This window comes from Mustela nigripes, chromosome X (genome assembly GCF_022355385.1).
Source record: "Mustela nigripes isolate SB6536 chromosome X, MUSNIG.SB6536, whole genome shotgun sequence".
NCBI lineage: Eukaryota > Metazoa > Chordata > Mammalia > Carnivora > Mustelidae > Mustela > Mustela nigripes.
This window is the reverse complement of record NC_081575.1, coordinates 103,227,212-103,240,042: the sequence shown is the minus strand read 5'-3', so window position 1 is coordinate 103,240,042 and position 12,831 is coordinate 103,227,212. Positions and strand designations below refer to the sequence as shown.

The 12,831-nt window shown below is 37.9% G+C and overlaps 1 pseudogene; it reads right to left on the bottom strand.

Moving 5' to 3' along the window:
- Nucleotides 1-6,446: 6,446 nt before the first annotated feature.
- On the bottom strand, nucleotides 6,447-6,928 carry LOC132007429 (translationally-controlled tumor protein-like; annotated as a pseudogene).
- Nucleotides 6,929-12,831: the final 5,903 nt, after the last annotated feature.

Here is a 12,831-nt window from a genome sequence, read left to right as displayed (position 1 = left end):
TTTACATAGCCCCAATCTAAACCCATATTCACACAGCTACTTATGTAGCGCTACATCTATGAAGGGAAGAAAGTTCCTTACTTCATGAGCCACTTCTCTTTTAGATTTTCTTCTGAACACATTGGCTCTCTTCACACCATTAGGAAGTTCTTGTTAAAAAAACAATAAAATGTGGAACTAGAGCGTATCATGCTTAGCGAAATAAGTCAAGCAGAGAAAGACAACTATCATATCATCTCCCTGATATGAGGAAGTGGTGATGCAACATGGGGGCTTAAGTGGGTAGGAGAAGAATCAATGAAACAAGATGGGATTGGGAGGGAGACAGACCATAAGTGACTCTTAATCTCACAAAACAAACTGAGAGTTGCTGGGGGAAGGGGGGATGGGAGAGGGGGGGGGGGTTATGGACATTGGGGAGGGTATGTGCTTTGGTGAGTGCTGTGAAGTGTGTAAACCTGGTGATTCACAGACCTGTACCCCTGGGGATAAAAATACATAATATGTTTATTTTAATTAATTAATTAATTAAAAAACAATTAACAAATAAAATTTTAAAAGACAAAAAAATATGAATTTTCCACCTCTGACTTGTGACTTGGATGCTTTAAAATGTTGCGGCAAACTTTTAGTTGTCAAACTAAGTCATTAAGTGTAATGTACAGCATGGTGACTGTAGTTAATAATACTATACTGAATATTTAAAAGTTGCCCAGAGAGTAGATCTTAAAATTTCTCATCACAAGAAAAAAATTTTCTATACTTGCTTTAGTGATCATTTCTCAGTACGTATAAATATTGAATCATTAAAACTGTACACCTGAGACTAATACAATTTACATGTCCATTATACCTCAATTTTTAAAAAACCATAATCAAAGCAAGATAAGCATATAAAAATAAAATGATGTATTTTTCAGTTAATCTTTCTTGGCTCTGGGTAGAATTTCTTTCAGACCAATTAAGGTAAATGGATATCTCTCTCAAATATCTTCATGAAAGGATTTGTTCTCTTTTCTGGGTCTCAGGAAGATTCCGTGAGGAATTGAACTTAATATATTTTCTTCAAGTCTCCTCATTATTGCTTGTTCCTTCTTTTATAGGACTCCAACATTTTATTTTAGGCCCTTCTTTGATTTCTCATTTCCCTCACTTCACACTTATTTTGACTCCTAGCCAGGTCTTAAAGGCTTCTGTCTTTAATTATTTCCAGAATCTATGCTTTTTACCCATCATTGTTAATAGAATCACTGTCAGGCCTGGTCTCTGGCCACTTATCTCCCTTACACTAGCCTCACCAAAGTGAGTTTACAGCTTTAATCCATAGTAAAGATTGTGGTAAAAACTAAATTTGCTGCTCATCAGGCTTAATGTAAATCTATTCAAACTTTTCTGTGTACTGCCTTTGTATGAAGGTAATTTATGCTCTCTTCCAATGCTATCCATCCATTGATCGATGTATCCACCAAAAAAAAAAAAAAAGAGAGAGAGAGAATCTTGTTATAATCATTATATTTCCCCTGTTATACCCAACACTCACTCTCTCTCTCTCTCTCTCTCATAATCTAAAAGTTTATATAACATGAATCTGGGATGAATAACTCTTCCTCTTTGATCTGCAGAACCTGTTATTGAGTGTGCTTTGAATTGGTATTTCTTGATACTACTTTTAACAATCCGAAAGTGAAAAAGATTTTTCTCATGATACTCAGTGCCTTATCTTCCCGAATTGAAAGAATCGACTTCTCTGTGAGAAGCCAATGACATTTGGACCAATTTCTTATCAGATTCTAGGATTAACTCTTACAAGTAGATTTGTTTCTCCGTGGATAAAACAAGTAAGAATGTGCTATTCAGTCTCTCAGCTTTCAGTTTTATGGGCCTACTGGGCAATTATTAATGGATTAGGAGAAGGTAAGCTAAATAAAACAAACTTCTCCGTTGTTACCAAGTAATTCTCTGTAGAGATAGCAAGGACCTTCACAGCACTCCAGGCGTGAGTAAAGAAGCTGAAGGACTAAAGGGGGCAGGATGATACAAGGGAAGTAAATCTTTTTCAAATGCCCAAGAAAGTTAAAGCACTGAAGAATAAAAAGGAATCAAAACGGAGAAGGAAGGGGCAAACAGAAGAAGATAAAATTTCCAATTACATTATTAAAGGTCAATTGATACATTTCACATGGGAAATTTTAAATATGTTCCATTAATTTAGGAGAGCAAAAAAATTCTGTCTCCATGTATTGTGATCATAAACAAACTCTAAATTTTCAACAGTTAGAATCTCCCTTTCACACGGGAAAAACTTATCTTACGTTATTCATCAAGAAAATATCTCACAGGAAGTACACATTGACATACAAAGAACCAAGGCATTTAAAATATATAAATTCTATATATCCAGGTTAGGTGAAGTGGGGGGAGCAAGATGTTTAATCTGACAATGCAGTCTGTGGACTAATTGATAATGATGCTAGAATTCTAGGAACGTAGGAAAGTCCTGAGCAAAGACAAGGGAGAGAAAGCTTCCTCACCAGTGTGGGAAAGTTGTTTGGGGTCTTTGGGGAATGACAATCCCCGCTTTATTATGTCATGCTTAGGGGCCCCATGTGCTCCTCCTATAGTACCTCCCGGGGACACTGGGTCCAAACTCTAAGCTACAGCTAGGTTCCTCCTCTTGGGAACAGCTTAAAACAGCCATCAAATTCAGAGAGAGAAAAGGACGTTAAAGTTGGTCCCCAAAGAGAGGTGATTGTAGCAGCCATGATGGAAACATTAGCAGCTGATTTAAGCAGCTTCAGTGGTTACATTGGAAAAGGTATAACAGCCTCTAGGGGAAAAAAAAAAAAAAAAAGCCACGTATGGGTAACAGATTTTAAATGCACATCTTGGGGTGCCTGGATGGCTCAGTTGGTTTAGCATCTGCCTTTGGATCGGGTCACTTTTCCAGAGTCCTGAGATGGAGCCTCTCAGCAGGGAGTCTGCTTCTCCCTTTCCCTCTGCTGCTCCCCCTGCTTGTGCTCTCTCTCTGGGTCTCTCTCAAATAAATAAATAAAAATCTTACAATAAATAAGTAAATGCACATCCCAGGGCACTGGAGTGGCTCGGTTGGTTGAGTGTCTGACTCTTGGTTTTGGCTCACGTCAGGATTTCAGGGTTGTGAGATGGTGCCCCATGTGGAGCTCTACACTCGGCACAGAGTCTGCTTGAAATTTTCTCTTTTCCTCTGCCAACCCCCTGCCACATGCTCTTGTCTCTCTCTCTCTCTCAGATAAATAAATAGATCTTAAAATATATATTTTTTCTTTAAATATATATTTAATATTTTTATTTTATATTTTAATAATATAAATATATAATTATATAATTTATAAGTAATAGATTATGTAATTTTATATTTTAAATACATTTTTCTTTAAATATATATATTATATGTAATATATATGTATAAACAATAAAAATGTGTCATACACACACAACCACACAGATACATGTGAAAATAGATACTCTCCTTTTTCTTCTCTTTTACTCTTGTAAAACTGAATATAAAAGACTTAAGAAGAAATAACAGGAACTTAATTTATGCTTGTGCTTGAAATACTTGTAACAAGGGGAAAAAATAAAACTCTGGTTGTGGAGGTCAGGCAACAGAAGAATAAGAGACAAGTGATGAGAGCCATGTGATGGGCTTAGCTTACTCTCTTCAGAGGGTTTCCAGGCCTTGGTACCATTTTGGGGCTGAAGACCCAGGCAGAATCCAGTGGACTTGGTAATTTGAGGGTCTTAGGAGACTGAGGTGAGTTTGGAGTATAGAGCATCAGAGAGGCAAGAACTTCTTTGAGCAAGAACTCCAAAGATCTGCAAAGGATCCCAGTAAAGTAACAAGCTGAGCACTGAATAGCACATGCATATGAGGAAAGTACCCACGATAGCAAAAGGAAAACCTAGAAGAATTAGAGGTGAAAGTGCTGGATATACGCTCAGTGCTGGGTGTGGTGCCTCTTCCCATGAGTCAGACTGGAAAACCTTGTGATTAATATGGCATTAGGTAGAACAGACAGGAAAGTCTTAGTAGGGAGGAATGACTGGCCCTATACTGAGTACTAATCTCCTCCTGCCCAACTAGTCTTAAAGGAAGATTTGAAAGGATCAAACTTAATGATTTGATCCCAGAAGGAAATTGAAGACTATTTCAGGAATCCAAGAATATCCAGCTGAGGGACTGCCAAAATTTTCAAATATTTAAATTCTGACAATTTTCTTTTTAAAAAAAAAATATTTATTTGAGAGTGAGAGAGAGAGCAGAGAGAGGAAAGAGGGTCAGAGGAGAAGCAGATTCCCTGCCAAGCAGGAAGCCCGACTTGGTACTTGATCTCGGGACTCCAAGAGCATGACCTGAGCTGAAGGCAGTCCCTCAGCCAACTGTGCCACACAGGTGCCCCTAAATTCTTATAATTTTCTAATAAATGTATAATTATAACTCTCCAGCAAAAAGACAGTCAACATGGTTTTATTACTGTCTATCCTTTCCTCTTGGCTTTTCAAAATCTAATGCTGCTGCTACTCAGTATTTTATTTTATTTAAGATTTTATTTATTTATTTGACAGAGAGCTAGAGAGAGAGCACAAGTAAGCAGAGTGGCAGGCAGAGGGAAAGAGAGAAGCAGGCTCTCTGCTAAGCAGGGAGCCTGATGCAGGGCTTGATCCCAGGACCCTGAGACCATGACCTGAGCCGAAGGCAGCCGCTTAACCAACTGAGCCACCCAGGCACCCCTACTCGGTATTTTAGTTACAGATTCTTATAAGCTTGATAAATACTTAAATTTCACAATGAGTTTCCTGAGTTTTGTTTTGCTCTGTTTGCCATTGCTTCTTGCATCCTGTTATTTGTTCAAGTTTTTTGTTGTTACTGTTGGAACACATCTTTTACTAGCTCTTTCAGAAAGTGTTCGTGAGTGGTAGTATGTTTGAGTTCTGGTATGCATGAAAATATTTTTATTTCTCTCATTCTTTAATGAGAGGTACAATTGTATATTCAGAATTGTTTCTTTTATCTCTTCTGATCTTCAGCTGTCTTCACAGACTTTTTATTTGTAATGTTTTTGACTAGAAGCCTACTGCCAATTTTTTAAATACAAGTAATTTGGCTTTTCCCTCTATCCTTGGTCTGAAATTACACTCATTATGTGCCCAGGAATGGTTTTCTTAATTTTGCTTTGCACTGTAGTTTTTGGCCATTTCAATCTAGAATATTATGAATATTTTCAGTCTGGAGAAATTCCTAAGCAGTGTATTTTCTCTCAGTTATTTCTATGATGTCTTTTTGAAAGTCCTTTTTTATGGCTATTGAAAATTCTGGACTTACTGGGCAACCCACTTAACATTTTCTCATACTTTTTAGAATGTTATCACTTATTCTATATTTTGAGGGTACTCTTAATCTCATTTTTCAGAGTTTAAATACTATATTTAATAATAATGTAAAAATCTCACTTCTGCATATATTCATTATATATTAATACATACTGTTATTTAAATATCCTTGCATATGGGTGGAGCCATTCGACTCACTCTGGATTTTATATTGGACTACACTTCTAGGCCTGTACTCTTTATTTTTCCTTATCCTTCTGAATGCTCTTTTAATCAGCCATCCAGACACACAGCCACTAGATGATTGGAAACTGGATTCCTGAGTCACTACTTTAAGGAGAGTCTTCTGACCAGGAACGTCTATACTGGACTTTACATGAATGAGAAATACACATTGACTGGGTAAGTTATTGAGATTTGGGAGTTATTTCCTGAAGCACATGGTGTTCTTTGGTGCAGATAATATACCGCAATAGGTAGTTTAATGCTAACATATGACAATATTAGATGAAATTAAAAATCTAACATAATCTTATTTGCATTTTTTCTTCTTACCCCGTGGTTTCAGACTTTACTGTCTTACAAGAATGGTGTAAAGTTTGCTTACTTGCTTGTGCCTTTACCGTAATTATCACTATATAATTCAACGCCAAACACAATTCATTACTCATTATAAGCTTTCCATAGCTGCTTTAAAAATGAAGTAAGGGTATTCTGTATCTTAGGAATAGACTTTTAAGCTTCTGTAAAATCAATATTTCAAGTAAATTTATTCCATTTGAGAATTTGAGTTTTTGCCATATGTACATTTTGTAGCCTTCTTAGAGATTATTTTACAACCTGGTGCATTTGTGTGTGTTTTTGAACTTAAATGCATTCTTATTTTAGACAACCTCTGGGACATTTTTTTTTTTTCTTCCTTAACAATGCCTCCACGCCAGATAAATCAAAGTCAAAATAAATGAAGAGCTCAAGATGACATCAGTTTTATTCGTCTAAGTCTTGGTGTCATATGGATGAAGAGCAGGAGTCAGCAATGACAACAGGTGATACATCCAAAGTCAGAGCCAAATTCATTAACATTTTTCCATTTCCACACCATCCTTAAAGAACATCCTTTGTGGGGTCCTGCCATCCTCAGAATAGCCCTGCAGAGCAACCATGCCCTCTCGGTCCATGTTTTCATCAGGAAAGAACTGGTAGTTTTTGCAGTTAGCAAGGATGTGCTTGATGTGTTCTGCAGCCCCTGTCATAAAAGGTTTTACTCTTTCTGGCTGCTGTTCTTCAAGTTTGCCTTTGACTGATTTGATGTAATCTTTGATATGCTTCTTGTAGGCTTCTTTGGTGCAGCTTGTTTCCGTAAGTGATGGTTCAGGACAGTATCACCACCAGCGGTGACTGGGCTTTCTGTACCTTCACCCTCGGGGCCTCGTGTGGAGACGTTTCCACCAATGAGCAAGTCATCAGTGTTGCCCTCTGTCCTCCTGACCATCCTCCCCTCCACCTCCAGGCACAGCCCCTGTGTCATCTCCCAGATCTTGTAGATGGTGGACAACATCTCATCCTAATGGAGGAAGTCCCAGGAGGTGATCGTGGTGGTGGCTGGAGAAAAAGGGTGATGGTGCTAGCTTAGCAGAGCCGGGAGCTCTGAGCAGTCGTGGTGCAGCATTCGTGGGGGGGGGGGGGGGGGATAGGGAGGAGTGGGCAGAAAAAAGCTACAACCAGGTGTATTTGATTAACTCTCATCTCTTGAATTGTCCATTACGTGGAATTTCACTGTTCCATGATTTAGAGAGTTCAAGGTGATAAAATATTTTTAAATACTTAGTATTTACCAAACTACACTTAGTTTAATTGACACTCAGTAGGTTGTAAAATATAAATAGAGCAAAGTTTATAACATAAAATATGCTAAGTACAATGATGGATACCAAGGAAATGGTAATGACCTGTACCATGGTAATGGATGATGATGGTAATACCTGTATTAGGATAGATTTGGGTCTCCTAGGGCTGAATCTCAGTGGTATTGCAGTATTTATTTCTTACTGAAAGTATGTATCTGAAATAGGGCAAGGAGGAACCCAGTGCCACATGGTTACTAAGAGACCCAGGCTTGGAAAGAGGCATGAAATTGTCATAATGCTGACTCAGCTGGTCTTCTGGGCTTGCCACAGCAGGGAAAGAGAGAGCTGGGAGGCCCGACAGGGTGTTTTTCACTCTTACTCTCACTAAGTTACTCAGGTCACTTCGGTTTGCATTTGACTGGCTGGAGTTCTTCCTATAGCCGTGCCCATCCCAAGATGGCTACAAAGTCAGCCTTCCATGAGTCAGGGGAGAGGGGAACCAGTTATGGATGGGCACCAGTAATGTGTCCAAAATAGCTACCATTTACTGAAAGTACAATATGTATACAATTACATCTAACTTTCAGAGGTAACTTATGTGGTCCTTACTTAATTTTGCCATTTTACAGGTAAGGAAACTGAACCCTAAAGATGTTAAATAACTCACCCAAAGTTTGAGTTAATAAGTGAGTTCAAGATCCAGAACTTGAAACCATGTCTGTATTAGTAGAAGGACCATACTCTTATTCACTACAGAATTTCACCTCTTCACAATAAATATTCACCACTTATGTTAATATTGTTCTGACTGATAGGTTTCCCAATTATCAGGAACACTGAAGGAAGATTGAAGTGACAAGGCTGACTCCCTGTCTTTACCCCTTTCCAGCCCTCATGGTTGGGTCCAGGACCGGAGGAGACCTCAGGTTGAAGCCTTCCTTACGCTGACTATGAGACCAATCCTTATGTCAGGCCAGAGCAGTTCAAAAGAAGACACGTCGCTGAGAAGGTCAGTCCTGTGCCAACTCTGCCCTTCTAAGAATTATTCTTTTGTTTTGTTCATGTGTCCAAGCCCCAAGCTTCTATTGTAAGTCTGACACAATATGGTAGAAACAGTATGGGCTTTGCTCACTGTCCAACCTGGGCTTAATTCCAGGTTCCAACACTTACTAGCTATGTGACCTTGGGAAAATTACTTCCCAGAGATTCTGTATTTTTCATTTGTAAAATAAAAGCAATAATGGTAAGTACTATTGTTAAAGCTGACATTTGTTGGGCACTTATATTGCCACCTCTGGGCTAAGTGTTTTAGCATAAATTGTCTTATTGAATCCCTCATTATCCCCCTGAAGTAGGTACTATTTTTCTGCATATATTATACATGAGAAATTATGTAATTTGCCCACACTTAACCAACTAATAACTGACCAAGGATTCAGACCAAGTATTCACTAACTCCAGAACTATAGACATTGCTTCTAAGAAGTATTTATTTTTATTAACATGGAAATTATGTCTATGTTCACTTATTTCCTCCCATTTCCCCCAGTAATTTGATGTTTACTTGTTCGATTATTCTCAGGTCATAAACTTAAACCCAGTCTAGTGTCCCACTCTAGCATCTTGCCTAGTTCCCATGAACATAATCCATGGGCTCCTCCATCACTGTGAGGGCTTTTCTGACTCTTTTTTCCACTGGTTGAAATGTCCAGATATTGCCTGCCTTGAACAACTCCATTCCTCGTCTTCACTTGCCTGATTATTATAGGCTCCATTGTGTTTTAGTGCTCTCTTCTGTTATTAAACTTACCCATCCAAAGAAACACTTACTAAATGCCAGCTAAGAAAGATACTCATGAGTAGGGCGTATAGTCTACTTTCAGTAAGCTTGCACACTAGCGCAGGAGATAAGAAGCGTGTAGAAATAAGTGTAAGGCATACAAGGAAGTAAATTAGGCCTGAAGACAGGCATAAACATTTGAATAGTTCTTCTAGGAGGGGGAGCCGGAGTAGGCTGACATCTCTGAGTACCTGAAATAAGACAAACACTGTCCCATGTCTTATTTAAATTTCTCAAAACCCTGTGAAAAAGGCATTGTGATACTTTTCTTTTTTTTTTCTAAGTAAGAAAACCAAGGCCCACAGTTAGGAACTCGTTTGTCCTAGAATGTTGTACAGCTTGGACACTGTGATCTGCTGGTCTGAATAGACCCCATTTGCTCAGTGAACACATCTCTTTTCCGTGTCCTAGTCCTCTTCCACCCTGCCATAGCTCTTCTAGACTCACTGGAGAATTCAGCCTCTCAACCGGTAGGCCTCTTTATGGATCTTACTATACTGATTTCTGATTGGAAAGGAGAGGGAGAAGGCAGTGGAGGAGGAGATGGCCAAGTTCTTTACACAGATGCATCCCTAAACTTGAGGAACTCCCACTAATACGGAGTATTGCTCAGGGCTGGCCCAAGGTCAAACTGGTAAGTAGGGGAAGTCTCCCTGGAGTGGCTCTGATACCTGCATTTGCATCTTCCCCCCATTTCACGTGTGTCACAGTGTTTGATTTGTCCCATCTGTTTTCCAGGACTCCCGTCCAGTCTGGCATTAGGAAGACTTCTTCCCTAACGGGGTTGGCTTCCTGCCCCTACATATCACAAGTATGTGATTACTACCCAGCAGTGTTGAGGCAGGCTTATTGAGCATTAGCTCTTGGGGGTTGAGTAGGAAGTGTAGGCCTCTTGTAGTAGCTTAGCAAGTATCCTTTCTGAGCATTACGTACTGATGATCTGTTCTTTCCTTTGCTTCCCGTGCTCTAATTCCTAACTTTTCTGTACCTGCTTTCCCTGAGTCTTCCCCTCTAAGTACTGCACATCTGCAAGTTGTGATCTTTTTCTTGGACTTGGAGTGCCTGACTTGTCCCATCTTCTTTCTGAATCCTCTATAGGGGCCATCATTCTCAAGATGTTGGTGTCAATGGGTCATCTTGGTTCTTTGACAAACCAGTCTCTGGGGATGTTGGAGTTTTATAAAAATAATCATTCTAGATCCTGGGCGTTGAAGCTATTTCTTACTGGTTTTCCAAGTTCTGTGTGGCAGCAATGAATAAATTAGAAGTACTTTGAATATATGGACATATGTATGAATCAGGACACTACAAGGTTTGGTGGTGACCTTTGTTGTCACTCTGCATGGGATCCGATCCTGGCCCCAGTCTTCGATAGTGTGTGGTCTTAGGAAAGTTACTTAACTGCACTATTCCCTATTTTCCTTATTTATTAAACAGGAGTGTCAACCACAATGGTAGTGGTATCTATCTTATAGCTTTCCTTCCTTTTGGGCGGGGGAATGAGGATTAAATTAAATTATAGATATAAAGCCCTTGGTTTAGGATGTGGCATATGTAAGCACTCAATAAATTTTGGATACAAAGGAAAAGGTACTTTTCTTAAAAATACTGTTCAGTTAGGCTTCAATGGGAATTGTTCTTAAAACTCTCAGATATCAGTTTTATTTTAAAATAAAATTTGCATGTGCAGGTAACTTCAGGAGAAAGAGATGGGGGAGCTTACCTTAGACACTAAGACACTTCTAAGGGTTCTTTGGAGGAATTTACCATTTGTACAATGCAGTGATTTATCTAAAAGCACAAAAATGTTTCAAAATATCTGCAGTTTAGTCAAAATTAAAAAGGAAGATAATACCATCTCTTTTCTTTTAATATTTTGAAAGCTTCAGGAAATTTCAACATAGAGGAAAAGAAGAGTAGAAAGGAATAAGAGACCTAAGTGAGGTTCAAAGAAGAGCCATTGTTTTTAATTGAGATTTAAATAGTGAGAGAACACAGAACTGCTTTTTCTATAAGCAAGAAACCGGAATGAGAATGATGAGGCCATTGTGCTTTTAAAGTGGTAGGAGTATTGCAAAATATTTAATTGTCTATCGGAAAAGAAAGTCTTTTTTTTTTCTTTCAGTGTTCTCGCTGTGAAAATATATGTATTTGTTTGTATAAAGAGGTAGTTCTGAATATTGGTATTTAAATATTTTTTTAACAAAACACTGAATATGGATGCACACAGAGAATTAAAGATGATGAATTTGCTTATTTTTTTCTTGTGTTGTGTGTTTGCTAGAATTTGAACCAGAAGTACTTTCATTTAGATGTTTGTATGATAAAGACCCATAAAACTGTAAAACTTTGCTATAGCTGTCAGAGATCACAGTTGAATGCAATTCAAATTATGAGCTCATTGAAAGCACCTTAAAATGTCAGTAAACTCGTTTCTTGAGCTGTTGGCTATCTGCTGGTGAAGATAGCAATAGGCTTCCAATCTTACGGATCTGTGATTCTCAGTTCAATTACTATGATGTGGTCAGAAATATTGCCTATACTTTGGTGATGAGGTATTTTTGAAATGTGAATTAACATTCTCACTCAACACTTGGTACAGTTTCACTCCTGGCTGTCACTTTTAATGGTTGTTCTGCCTTTTTAAATTCTGAGTAGCACAGAAAAAGTCTGGATGAGTCATATCACATTGCTAAATGTGGTTGTCTGGCATGGGGTGAGAAATAGGTTAGAGTTAAGTCCCGTTAAATTTTTACTTTGGTTTTTTGTTTTTGTTTTTTTTTAATGGTGAGCTTTTAAGTGATTTTTTTTTTAATTGCTTGGGTTTTTCCCCCATTTTTCCATTTTGAAAACATATTTACAAATTAATAAGGATATATGACCTAGCAATTTCATTTCTAATTATATACTTATATATTCACCAAAAGATATACATTAGAACTTACATTACTACTTGTATTAGCCCCAAACTGAGACCATTCAAATTTCTAAAAGAAACCGATACAGTGAGATATATATTTATCTTGACAAATAGATATATAGACGTATATATATTTATATTCATTCTATCTATCTATCATCTATCCTCACAATGGAATACTACATAACAATGAAAATGAACAGTGTATAATTACACGCAGTCATGTGGGTGACTCCTACAAACATAGTATTTAAGAAGCCAATAATAGAAGAACCTATATTGTATGATTTTCTTATATAGGGTGCAGTGTCATGGAAAAGCTTTCTCTCTTAGAGAGAGGTTGGTAGTTCATCCTAGAGGTAGAATGACTGGCAAGGAGAATAGGAAGCCTCTAGGTTGTGTGTAATGCTCTTTCTTGATCTGGGTGTTGGTTATATAGTTGTATACATGGTGAAGATTCAATGAGATGTAAACTTAGGAAACAAGGTCCTTCATGCATTATAATCTACTTCGTTAACAAATTTTAAAACAGGGAAAGTTACTTCATTACCAACTTAACAGTTTTGGGTGTCCTAAAACATTATGAAGAAATTTCATTCTTAAGATCGGAACAGGCTTTGACTTTGATGATGCCTTACACATTATAGTTGCTGAATAAGTGTGTGTTTGTGTGCTTTATTCTGTTGTGATTATTTTAGAACATGGTGCTAACACTTCATTATAAATATTCACAGTAAAACTAGGTGAGACAAATCATACTTTATAAAACTCCTGAAAGGTTTTCCCTTAGAGTACTGAGTGGTGCCCAATATATCTTTCTTAAAAACATGGAAGGCTGATAATACCCATTAACG